The sequence below is a fragment of the Leopardus geoffroyi genome, chromosome B2 (genome assembly GCF_018350155.1).
Source record: "Leopardus geoffroyi isolate Oge1 chromosome B2, O.geoffroyi_Oge1_pat1.0, whole genome shotgun sequence".
In the NCBI taxonomy this organism is placed as follows: Eukaryota; Metazoa; Chordata; class Mammalia; order Carnivora; family Felidae; genus Leopardus; species Leopardus geoffroyi.
Window position 1 is genome coordinate 9,692,659 of NC_059332.1, and position 12,529 is coordinate 9,705,187.

General features: G+C 45.5%; 1 long non-coding RNA gene across 1 annotated transcript; it reads left to right on the plus strand.

The window, feature by feature from the left end:
• LOC123609673 lies at window positions 1–1,591 on the plus strand. Its single transcript, XR_006717884.1, has 2 exons — window positions 1–341; window positions 984–1,591. It is a non-coding gene; the product is annotated as an uncharacterized LOC123609673 (long non-coding RNA).
• Window positions 1,592–12,529: the final 10,938 nt, after the last annotated feature.

A 12,529-nucleotide genomic window follows, 5' to 3' on the forward strand; every position in this document is an offset into this window, starting at 1 on the left:
AACACACGGATCTGGCTTCTTTGTCGATTCTCTTTGAGTCCTCTGACACTCCCAGGAGTGGTTCCTACGTGAGGGCATGTCACACATCATTCCCCAACCGCCACCCCGGGGTCAGCTCAGAGCTTGGAGGAAGTAGCCTCTGAGTAAGAGCGCCACCCGTGGTAGACATAACCCACAGCTCCATCAGCCCAGATCACTTCCTGGGTGCCTGTGTGTGCCTCCTTCTGATCCCAGGTTCTGTTCACCTCACCTGACACTTTCAGAGCCAGTTCTCAATTCAGATGACAATCTAGCACGAAAAATAAAATGACCTTCACCTAAAAGGAGCCACAGCGGCAAAGGTGCGTTAAAGCATAGGCACTTTGAAAAAAAATTGGTAGCTGGTCGAGAGGAAAGAAATGTTCGGTTACTATTTTTTTTTTTTTTTTTTTTTTTTTTTTTTTTGGTTTTTGTTTTTTCCTGCTTGGCATCGGGCTGTCTATGTAATAAGGATGAAATGGGCTTTAGAGGGACGAGGACCCAACAATGCTTGAGAGGCTGGCTGGGGGGACAGCCTCCAAGGCAGAGCCATTCAACTGCCTTCAGTCATTTCCTATTTTTAATATTAAAGGAATATGGAGAGAAACAGGACAGAACATAGCGTTCTGGGAAACCAGTAATCAAATGGCCTAAAGCTAATGTTTACTTTTTGGAATGTTTTATGAAGGCATTACTTGGAGATGTAAAAAAGAGAGAGAGCACCTAATAATAGCCTTTCAGTGGCGGAAACAGAAAAGCAGCACAGACATGATAATTGAATTTGGTTTGGATGGTCAAAATCTGTGTGATCCTACAGCTGTATTTTCTAAACCATCCGCTTGACTTTTAATACATGTTCTACGTTTTGTTTCCTTTGCCCATCGCTGCATTTGAAAATGGCTAATTACCTTACAAGCCTATTCAATTTTCCTTTGCTACTATTTTTTTCTTTCCCTCCTGCAAAGGAAGACGCTCGGCCATCATTTCTTCTCAGCCCTCAGTTCCCTCACCCAGCCGTCCAAGCAGGTCAACAGAGGATCAGAGTCAAAGCAGATCCTGAAAACCTATGAGCAAAAGATCAGTAAGTCCAGCTCCATCCCCAGGAACACCCCCAGGAACACAGGTTGGGGTCACCAGCACTTTGCCCCACATAATTCAATGTGCACACGACAGGCAAACGAAATGAATGGGAGCATCTGTGTGGCACTTAGTTCAAGGTTAGGTACCATCTGAATGATAGAGCCTGGGTTCCAAAGTTGTGATATAATTTTACTTATATGTTTCGAGTCCTTATTATGTCTCGTATAACCACTTATATCCCAAAATCCTTTTCGGAATCGTCCAAGAGAAGAATCTCCATGTGTCCCAATCGATGTTTATTTGACCTTGGGTTACGATAAAGAGCAGTGCCATATTCGTGCTCTAATTTAATACTGCTCTCAGATGTTTCTGTTATGAGTTCTGGACATCCGGGAGCTCATAAGATGACTCTGGGATTTGCAAATTCTTCCCATATGTGTGGACTTGCATAGACTTGCGATGTTAAGAAAATAAAAGCTCTGTTACAGCTGGACTCGGAAAAATTATTGACCACGTTTCCTTCTTTACTCGTTGTTTCTTAGTAGCCCAGAATAATAACCTTTAACATTTGAATAAAGTGTTCATAAAATATTTCCAAATATATTTTCCTATTTGATCTATACAGTGTCAGGTGAGTTAGGGCACCGTCTCTTCAGAACACTGTGACTCCGGTAGGTGAACGAAGTTGCTCAAGGTAAAATTGCTAATAAGGGATAGAACTGGGTTGAAGAAATAGTCATTCATTTTTTCATTCACTCATTCATTCACCAATACCTACGGAGCACTTATTACAGGAAGGGCGTGATGTTAGGTGCTGAAGATACAACCCAACCCCTGTCCTTCAGGAGCTTGTCATCCAGTGGCGATGATACATATATGCTAAAAACTAAACAATGATTTATTTGTAGCTGTGAGGTATACTATGAAGGAAAAGTACGTGAACAATAAAGGTGTAGTGTAGGAAGTCTGTATGCATCAGATAATTGCAAGAAACCGAATCTGTTCTAGCTTACTTAAAAAGAAAGGGATTTGTTAGAGGGAAATGGGTTTATAGGAACTTCTAGAAGAACTAGTAAACCAGCTAGGATGGGACTGCCAGGAAATACGATAGCAGTAGATGGGTTTACTCTGCAGAGCACAGGCCATATCCAGATCTCACTGCAAGAAAAGTTTAGGAAATGTATGTTTGTTTGTTTAGTTTTCTAATATCTGTATATGGGAAAGGCCCCTTGGTGGGGTTGGAGGTGGGTTTTAGGCAGCCAATCCAACGTACCATGTCAAGAGCCTAACCTAGTCTGGGGTCTGGCTTCCCTGAGACTTGAGTTCAGCTGACATTGGAAGGTGGTAGAGGAGTTCGAGATGATCAGGTGAAGTCACACGGGTCTGGAGGAAAAAACCTTGCGTGTGCTGGGGACAGCCTATAGGAAGGTCCCACTGCAAGACAGAACGTTAGGCATTTGAATTGTTGAAAGAAGGCCAATGTAGCCAGAGTGTGTGAAGGGAGGTAAACAGGGATCATCAAGGACTTTGGGAACACATTAAGTAGTTTGGACTGCTTCCTAAAGTCAGTGGGAAACCATCATAGAGTGACCTAGGTCCTGCGAAGCTCATTCTGTTGATCCTTTCCCTCGTCTTCATAGACCTTGTGATCTTATGATATCAATAATCTCTAACCTCATCGCTGGACTCTCTGCACAGAAAGTGATCTAATCTGAAAGTAGATCTATTTAGAGAGTTTCACACTGAGGGAAAGCCACAGACTGACTCCTACATCTAGCAGTTCAGCCTCTCAGGGGGGATACTCCCAGTAAATGAGGATCGTGATTCAGAGCAAATCACCTGAGACATGATTTCATTTCATGTGGTTTGCCATAGGCCATGGTGTGGGGTGGTCATGGGGTGGTGGTTATGGGGTGGTGGAGGCTCTCAGGTTCTGTGACCACTCACCATTCTCTGTATCCCCTCTCACTAGGTACTTCTGATCAATCATCTCCTTATCGGGAGTTGGCTGACATTGGCATTTTTGCATGTAGTTGTAGGGGGATTGGACCTTTCTCTAGGCTAGAGGTGAAGGCAGTTTAATACCCACCTGGAAACCCATCAGAGCCTTGACCCACACTCCTTCCACTTACCAATAACCTACCAGAATCCTCACTGTCCCCTTTTAAAATAAATGGAATTGGAGACATCTTAACAAAACATGACGTGTAACCTATTATCTAAATTTCCTAAAACTCTTGTTTTTTTTTTTTTTTTTCACTTTTCCCTCTGAGTTCTTAGCTATCTCTAAGGAAATTCTCTTCAACGGAATGCAAAGGTCATCCTGGGTACATATATTATGCGATCATTTCAAATGAATAGCGTTCTGCTTTACTACTATGTCCTAATTCCTCTTTAATTTTATGAATCCCTAAAGTTTCTTTACATGGAGAATCTGTACCAATAAAGTGTAGTTCTGAAGGAAGCCAAAGTCTGCAGTCTTTTTTATTTTAAAATTCTAACAATTTCTTTTGGTCATTATTTGGGAAATTTGCCAGAAGTAGACAACTTGATGATTCTCTCATAGATCAATGAAGGGAGTTTTAAACACATTAAGCCCTACTGAATTGTCTTCAAATATGTCAGTTATGTATCCATACAGTATATGAAGGCAGAGACAATTGTCTGTCCTAGGAACATATTCGATCTTCATTGAATGAACAACAGACACTCTCAGTACTGAGTATCAAGCCAGGAAAATAAGACCGTATTTCTCTTTGAATAGGATATCTTTGTGAAGTTTCAAGAATCTTACACCTTTTAAATGGAATTACTCTTGGGGGTCCAAGAAGTGTCGGGAGAAACTGTCACAGATATTTAGAGAAGTAAACTTGGCCTCCAGAAAGTACATTAACAAAAACAAACAAACAAACAAAAAACAAAAAAGCAAAATAAAGGGAAACATCAGCAGAAACAAAGGTATCTGTGTAACTCTTCACCAGAACTCGAACCAGTTCTTCTTTGGGGGGACAGCGTCGTGGACTCAGTTCTCTTCTTAAAACCATGGGGAAAAGGCACCATTTTCTGCAGGAAGAGAATCAGACTCCCTTGACCACAGTGGATTTAGAGGCCACAGCAGAATGGAGAGTTTGAATCGACGAGTGGTCTTGAATTGAGTCATCTGAGGGTGGACTGTCTCATCCTTCAGCAAGAGACACACCTGGTCTATAAATCCAATCCTAACGGATTTCTATGAGAATCACTGGAGACCGGATAACATTCAGAATGGAATGAGATAACAGGTAGATAAGTGAACGTAATTCATTATTCTGATCTTCATAAGTAATATTCTGTTGCTTTTGTTTTTCTTATGTAAAGAACTTTATCTCTGCCCATTATGTCCTGCTTCTAAGAGAGCTGTTTTATCGGGTCTGCAAATGAGATCATGGTACTGGACCAAATAACCAATAAACCCTCCAATGCCTCTGGGAAGTTCCTACTGACAAAAGTTTCCCTATCTGGCAGGGATCGCTTCTGCGGGAAGTCTCTTGCAAGGGAATTTGCTGGGGATTTTTTTTTTTTTTTATGTTTAATAATGATATGGACACACTTAGTCTCTCCTCCTGGCCTCTTACCCTCCATCAAAAGAAAAATACAATCCTGTCCCAATTTGTCAGATATTTTCTTCTACTGAGACAATAATATCCACTTGAGACATAATTTCACTTCATTTGTTAACTGTGAACAAATGTTCTATTTGAGTTATCATTTTGACAAGGAAGTTGTATCATCTTCTTCATTGGATGAATGAATCGATGCGTTGTGATCCATACATACAAGAGAACACGGCTCAGCAATTGAAAGGGGCAAACCATTAATTCACACAATCACATGGATGAATGTCAAACGCCATTTTGCTGAAGTGAAGGAAGCCAGACCCAAAGGCTACAAAATGCATGAGTCCATTTAAATGATATTCTGGGAAAGCAAAACTATAGGGATGGAAAACGAGTCAGTAGTTGCCAGGGATTGGGACTGGGGAGGGATGACTTGATTATAAAGAGGCGGGGAATTGGGGGCGGGGGGCAATGGCACTGTTCTATACCATGACCATGGGGATGAAGGCACACCTCCATGCACTTATCCAAACCCATAGAACTGTACTCCACAAAGAGTGAATTTTATTTTATACAAATTAACAGGGAAAAAGCTATGTAAAATAAATCTACAATCAAGTTAGACATTATCAAGAAATGAGGCAGCATTATGGGGCACTGGTGTGGCTCACATCATGATCTCACAGTTCATGGGATCAAGTCCCAAGTTGGGCTCCGTGCTGAGCATAGACCCTGCTTGGGATTCTCTCTCCCTCTCTCTCTGCCCTCCCCAGCTCTCAAAATAAATAAGAAAATAAACTTAAAAAAAAAAAAGAAAATAGGTCGCTTTATGTGCTGATCATTCTTTGCATAAAGTAGACAAGAAGACTACCAAGGTATATAAAGATGTAGTCTACAGTAGTGTTTCCCAAAGTGTGCTGTGTGGAACACAAGTGTCCCTAAGTATGTCACTAGGTATGGCTAAAAAAAAAAAAAAAAAAAATCCAAATGGCTTCTCAACGGTGTCAAATGAATTTGGGAATCCTTGCATTCATGATCCCATCCCCCTTTGGGAAAGTTATGGTCTATATTAATGTTAGGAGAAATTCTGCCACAGAACAAAACACACAAGCCTAAGTGACAATCGCAGACACAAACTTTAACATAGTAGTTCTCAAACATGATTAAAGGTGGAATTCTGTTCTTCATAGAACATCGATTGACATCTAATGGACACGGTTTGAGAAATGCTGATCTACGATAGAGCGGACATTTTACCACAGGAATCACACAATCTTAGTACCAAAAGGTCTTCCTGTCCTTTGGATGGAGCCCAACTTAGCCATTTTTTAACAGAGGAGAACATATCCTCTTTTCAAGCGTGACCGGTTCGTAACTTCACAGTTTTTTCTTTTTTTTTGGTAATACGATCCATATTTAACAATGTTTTAAACTTTCCCCCCTCTCTCTCTCTGCACCCCCTACACCTCCCACCTGTGGAGTTTGGAAACAACTCCTGGCCATATGCTGCTGTAACAAAGAGGGGAGAAGAGTGCTGATCTCTGGGGACGCTCACCCGGATACCCCTCTTCTCTGGCACTGCTCCTGAAATCTAGGAGCGGATGCCCAGCCAGCATGCCCTTCCTGTGTCCCTGTCCCTGCTTTGGCCTCACGTGAGATGCAGGTCTGCACTAGACCCACCAGATCCTTTCTCCCAGGTGCAAGGGAGACAAGTCTCAGAATGGCATACTCGAAGCTTCTTAGTGCCAGGGCCTCACAGACGAGCTTTATAGTTTTGCCCTTCCTGAAACTTGTTTTCATTTCATTTGTTTGGTTCGGCTTCCTTTTGCATTCAGCGAGTTACTGCCCTATCCTCAAGCACCTTGCTCTTTGGCTAACGTTAGTCTTTGTCACGTGCAGCTCCAAAAAACTTTAGTATGCGGGGAGAGATCCAGTATCTTCCGAAACTTCATCTGCCTGTTGGCAGGGTGGGGGGGCCACATGGAGCAAAGATTGGCCAAATTGCCCCAAATTTCTGGAGAAAAGTACCAGGGGAATGAGGACCCAGTCCAACATACCTGCAGATTAAATACAACATTGGATTCGTGCTCTGTTCTGCCAACTAGCTCACTTCAAATTCTTATTCCCCGCACTTGGAGCCCATCTTGCTCCCCTCTGGCTTGGGGGGGCAGGGGCTGGGGAGGTTTAGTTGAAATCCACCCTTGAGGAGTTGAGATTTCATTTTCAGTTAGCTCCCTCCCTCCTGTAAGTAGGATGGTTTCCTTGTGACCCCTCGTCTCTAACTCTTCAGCCATTTCCAGCCTCTCTGAAATTCTCTCCCAGACCCTTCACACTCCACTAAATACTTCAGGAAGTGACTTAGTCCTGCAGAGATGTGTATGGGCTTCTCTGGTATGGAGTCTAAGCGAGGCCTTAATTTTATCTCGACATCTGGACAGGCCCATTTAACTAAACTATGCATTTTGGACTGGTTCCAAAGCACCTGAGGACAGTCGCAGTACCTTTCAGGTTTGCAGTAATGCAAAGATTTATATGCGGCATTTACCCCATGCTGGTCCGGAGTGTTATTCTTTTTCATCATTGATTTGTACGCTTGCTCAAAGTTTTTCTAGTTGTAGGTCGGGATCTCTGCGTCAGCCTCGGCACACGAGTGTCCGGGAAGGCACAGCTTGCCTTCCGCAGCCCAGCAGTGCCCCGCACGACACCGGGCACGGGAGTGGGCATAAGGAAAGGTCTCCACAACGTTCACTGTATTTGCAAAGGGGGAAAACCTGGCAGCCGTGTCCTACCCCGGGGGATGGGCGCCTTGCGTTATCACGCGTCTCAGGGCTTCCCAGCCCTCAAAAGAAAATCACATATACTCACACACACGGCGAAATGTCTTTAGATAGGACCAAAGCTTTATAAGGAAACTTTTTCTAATCTTTTTTTTTTTTTTTTTTTTTTGATTTTGCAATTTGATGCAAGTGTTCTTAATTCCCACCGTGAAGCTCACATTTCCCTGGCTGTGCCGGAATGGGCCCTCTTCCCTCAGCCGCCCCCGCAGCCAGGTGAACCAGATTCGTGTTTTTGGCGATGTTGGCAGGTCCCGGCACGGCCTCCCCCTCTGTGCCTATCCATCCGATTCCACCTCCGATTCCTCCACCAGGATGAACAGAGAAAGTCTCCTAATCCTGTCGGGGACCGTGTTTTGGAACCTTGTGGGAAATTACCAACAGCCCTTATTTTCTATGCGAACTCTGCTTAGGTGCTTGAGTGGCAGGAAATTCTACAAATAGGTCAAGAGAAACGATCGAGGACATTTAAAAATTTTTTTTTTCAACGTTTATTTATCTTTGGGACAGAGAGAGACAGAGCATGAACGGGGGAGGGGCAGAGAGAAGGGGAGACACAGAATCAGAAACAGTCTCCAGGCTCTGAGCCCTCAGCCCAGAGCCTGACGCGAGGCTTGAACTCACGGACCGCGAGATTGTGACTTGGCTGAAGTCGGACGCTCAACCGACTGCGCCACCCAGGCGCCCCATGGACATTTTGGGGAAATGGGCACTCTCATACAAATAGAGCTCAATCATCAGATGCCAGAGAGGAGCAGTGGCCAGGAGGACCATCTTTCCTTCTTTCCTGTACCTTTCCCAGACCCCGGTCTGTTCTGGAAGCCCCTTCCCTGTGTTCTCCCAGTGCTCTGCGCCCTGGCTGGAGCCTATGCACTTGTCAGTCTTCCTGACTTGACCCTGAGCCCCTTGTGGAAGGGGCTGTGGATTCTCTGCATCACGGATGCCCATCCCAGGTAGGCCCTTAGTCATCACGTGGTGAATGCTGGCCTCTCCGGGCATACTCGGCTGACTCCATCAGTCAGCTTCATGTGTTGTTTGCGATTGGATTATCGCCCCTGCCACCCGATGAAGAGAAAACACCCCCCTGTGCTCTGAGTAGTCCCAGAATAGCTGCTCTCTCCGTCATCGAGGGCCCTGAGGGACCGAGCTGCAGAAAGAGAGGGTCGGATTATGAACAACAAGCATCCCAGCTGGCAGCTCATACCTGAAAACTGTTCTTTCATGGTCCATTAGACTCTGGCCTTGAACCGGTGGCATCTCTTTGGCATTGAGGGTAGAGCGGAAAAAATGGGAAAGAAAACTCACCAAGTTCTCCCGTGGAGGTAACGCATCAGAGAGAGAGCCCCGGACTCCCAACTTAACCGTTGGTTAGGATAGCTGTTGCGTACTGAGTCCCGGCTGCGTGCCAGGAGAGGGTAAATCGCATTATAACACTGTCTCATTGAATCCCGACAAACCCGTGAGATCAATATCCCTTTTTTGCATATGTAGAAACTGAGGCACGCACATGGAGATCAGAGAGTCCGTAGGCTGCTCAGGAGTGTGAAACCTCTCCGAGGTGGCCCACTGTTATATTTCTAGCCCAGAGCCACGACCCAGATCTGAGGAGGAACCCCAACAACTCCTGACCCACACCCCTTTTAGGCCAAGGGGGGTTACTGATAAACTCCATGGCGTCGGTCAGGCAATCTAACTTCTCGGAGCCTCATTTGACCGGAACGAAATTTAGGAATGGCGATGCCTACCTTTCAGGACACTCGGGAGGCTTCATGAGGTGACGCACGTGAGAGCGGAATTGTTTTCCAATTGTTTTTCACCTCCTTAGAGCTGGATATGCCTTAGGCACCTGAGAAAACTGAGTGATAAATACACCGGCAAGGAGACAGGGACAGAGGCGGCATGACTATTCCTGGCTGCTGCGGAGCTGGCTTGGGCCTGGGGATGGTTTTTCGTGACATTTGGGCGGCGCTGGTGTGGGGAGGCACACACACATGTAGGTCAGAGGGTCTGGGGGCTGCTTAGGAGTGATGTGACGGTGGGCCACGATCGTGCGCCATCGCTGTTCACCTGCCTCTCCCACTCACAAATCTGCCAAATATGTGCGTGCAAAGAACTGCGCATGTGCGTGCATGTGCGTGCGTGCACGTGTGTGTGTGCGTGCGTATGTAGAACCCGTTTTTTCCATTATTAATAGCAAGATTCCCTCATCGGGGACATTCGATGGCTTTGATGCCACTGAACTCATTATTATTTTCTGCTAGACATGAATTCTGCATAAATTTAAAAAATTAATTCAAGTTCAAACAGAGGAATATCCTGATTTCACTCTCACCCTCACCTAGGGACTAGGAAGGCGTTGATGGGACAAGTTAACCCACTGTTTTGCTCAGGGCTGTACCGCTGTCACCCGGAACAGCGCCTGGCACAGAGCAGCTCTTGGCACACACTTGTGCAATAAATATGAGAGTCAGAGCAACAGCCAGGCCCATTTCCCACACTGTCATTAGAATTACCTTTCTAGAACGCATCTCCCATGGACATGTTTACAGGCTCATACCTCACTCAAGCACTAGTAGCTTCCACAGAAGCCCACACACTATCGTGACCATGGGACTTCCCATGAGCTGACCTTTCTTCTTCAAGTTGCCCTCGGCACTATCCACTTACCAAGATCCTATTTATTCTTTCTCCTTTTAAGTTTATTTTTTTTATTTTGAGAGAGAGAGAGAGAGACAGAGAGAGTGCAAGAGCAGGGGAGGGGCAGCGAGAGAGGGAGAGAGAGAGAATCCCAAGCAGGCTCTTGGAAGTCTGATGCGGGGCTCAAACTCATGCGCCGTGAGATCATGACCTGAGCGGAAACCAAGAGTTGGCCATTCAACCGACACTGAGCAGTGTCCCCACACTCCTACTCAATCTCAAGGGCCCAGTACACATGCAGCCTCGTTGGTGGAATTTTTCCCATCCTTCCTTGGTAGAATAAGGGATCCTTATTTCCTCTGCCCCTGAGGCACTTTCTGTCTGCTTCTCTTCCAGTGCTTGGCTCTGTTCCTGATGATACTGCGATAATCTTATGTTGGTTTCTTCCACTTGACCATCATCTCTCAGGGGGCCGGGAGCCTCTTTGTTTTTCTGTTCCTTCGGGCAATACTTACAGATACTTATGGAAACTGTTGAATGAGTAAACGAAAAATATGTGCAAAAAAGCAACAAGTTAGATCGGGAAATGTAAAGGATAGGGGATATTATCAAAGAGAAACAAATTGCATAAGTCAAGAGGCTACCTCTACTGGTCTTCCTTGTTCACAAACTCTGATGAAAAGAACACATACTCTATGAAATTCCTCTTTGCTCTGTACATAACAAGGCCAAACAAACGACTCATGGTTTAGGAAAGCTAACTACAGGCCAGTCACAAAAGCAAGTCACGGCTTTATAATTCAGACCTACCCGAAACAGAGAACAGAGGACAGTGAAATTAGACCATGAGCCTCTCTTTTGTTCTGGTATCAGGAGGGAAAGGCTGAACTGTTGGTAAAGAGAGACTATCAGAGAAGAGTGAAAAATAGAGTTAAACAGAGGAACCATCCTCTTTTCAGAATTTTCTGAGCAATGATGAGACAAGTAATATTAACATCTAAAGCCGTATGAGTTGGACAGAACCTGGTGCCCTGTGCATTTATCGCCTCCCTCTTCCCAGATGCTACAACTCCAAATCATGCTAATTTCTGCAAAGGCCAATACCTACAGTGAATGTGGGCCGGCTCAAGTCCTGGGCCCCCCCTGGAAGCTGCTGTGATTCATTCACAGTGACTTGGGAACCTGGCCTAAGGCTGATCCCTCGGGCCCAAGGAGGCCCTCGCAGGCCTGAAGAAAAACAAATGGTAGACCAGATGGCCAGACATTAGTGGGCGCTCACACACATAGACTGGATATAGGATTGACTGTATCCTCACATGGACTCCTATCAAAGGAATCAAGGACAGCTCAAAGCTGAGCAGATCCTAATTTGTCCATATATCTTTGAGATGTGACTATGTTCCTCAGCTCTCTGGCAGTCTGCCCAATTCTCTGAGGGAAACTCAGTTGGCCAGAGTTCACCTGGGTTTATCAGTCCCCCAGGGGAATCTGTTTTCTCTGTGTGCTTCTTTTGTTATTCTGCGGGAACTGGGTCAGCTTTTCAAGAGTGGAAATGTCAGAGGAATAAAGAGGCTCCCTTGAAAAGATCTTTTCCACCACAGAAAGGAAACATCTCAGCATCTCCCTTAAATAACAACATACAGTGTGACAGCCTTGCTTCCGACCCAAAGAAAGAAGAGAGGCCGAGAACACTGGGCAACATTTACACACACCCCTTTGCTGGGGAGACAGCTGGGCTGGGGCTGGATCATCCCAAACACTGAATTAAAGGAACGGAAACATCAACTCTGTGGAATCTTTCGGATGGCAAGCGAGGCTAGGAAGCAGACAAAGGAAGGCTTTCAGCAAAAGCCCGATTTTTTATACTGCAGCGTACTTGGAACGTAAGTCTGCTGTCCGGAGCAGCAGGGATCTGACTCCTGGGGAGAAGCCCCATCCAGACCGCTGTCTCCCGCAGACCCCAGGAGCAGACAGAAGGTCTGTTGAGGAGGGCAGCGAGCTGTGGCTGCACCAGTCCGTTCGTTTGTTCTAGAAAGATGCCACCGTGGTGAAATAGATTTCACCCTACTAGTCAGGCTGCTGGGGAGATAAATTTTGCCACAGTCTGGCGTGAAGCATCCCGGGAAACCTTAACCATGAGTCCACCTGCATTGTGGAAACGGGCATTCAAAAGTCGTAAGCCCGATTCACAGCGTGTATATGCCAAACCCCTTCAGGTGATGGCATCGCTCACCAAGTGCCCCCAAGTTTAGCAGCACCCTCAGCCAGATATACCATCACCCAAACAGTCGACGCCCTGGAACAAGGAAAACTGATTACTATTAAGCAACCAAGGGAGGGCACATCGGTGCTTTAGGGTCTTAG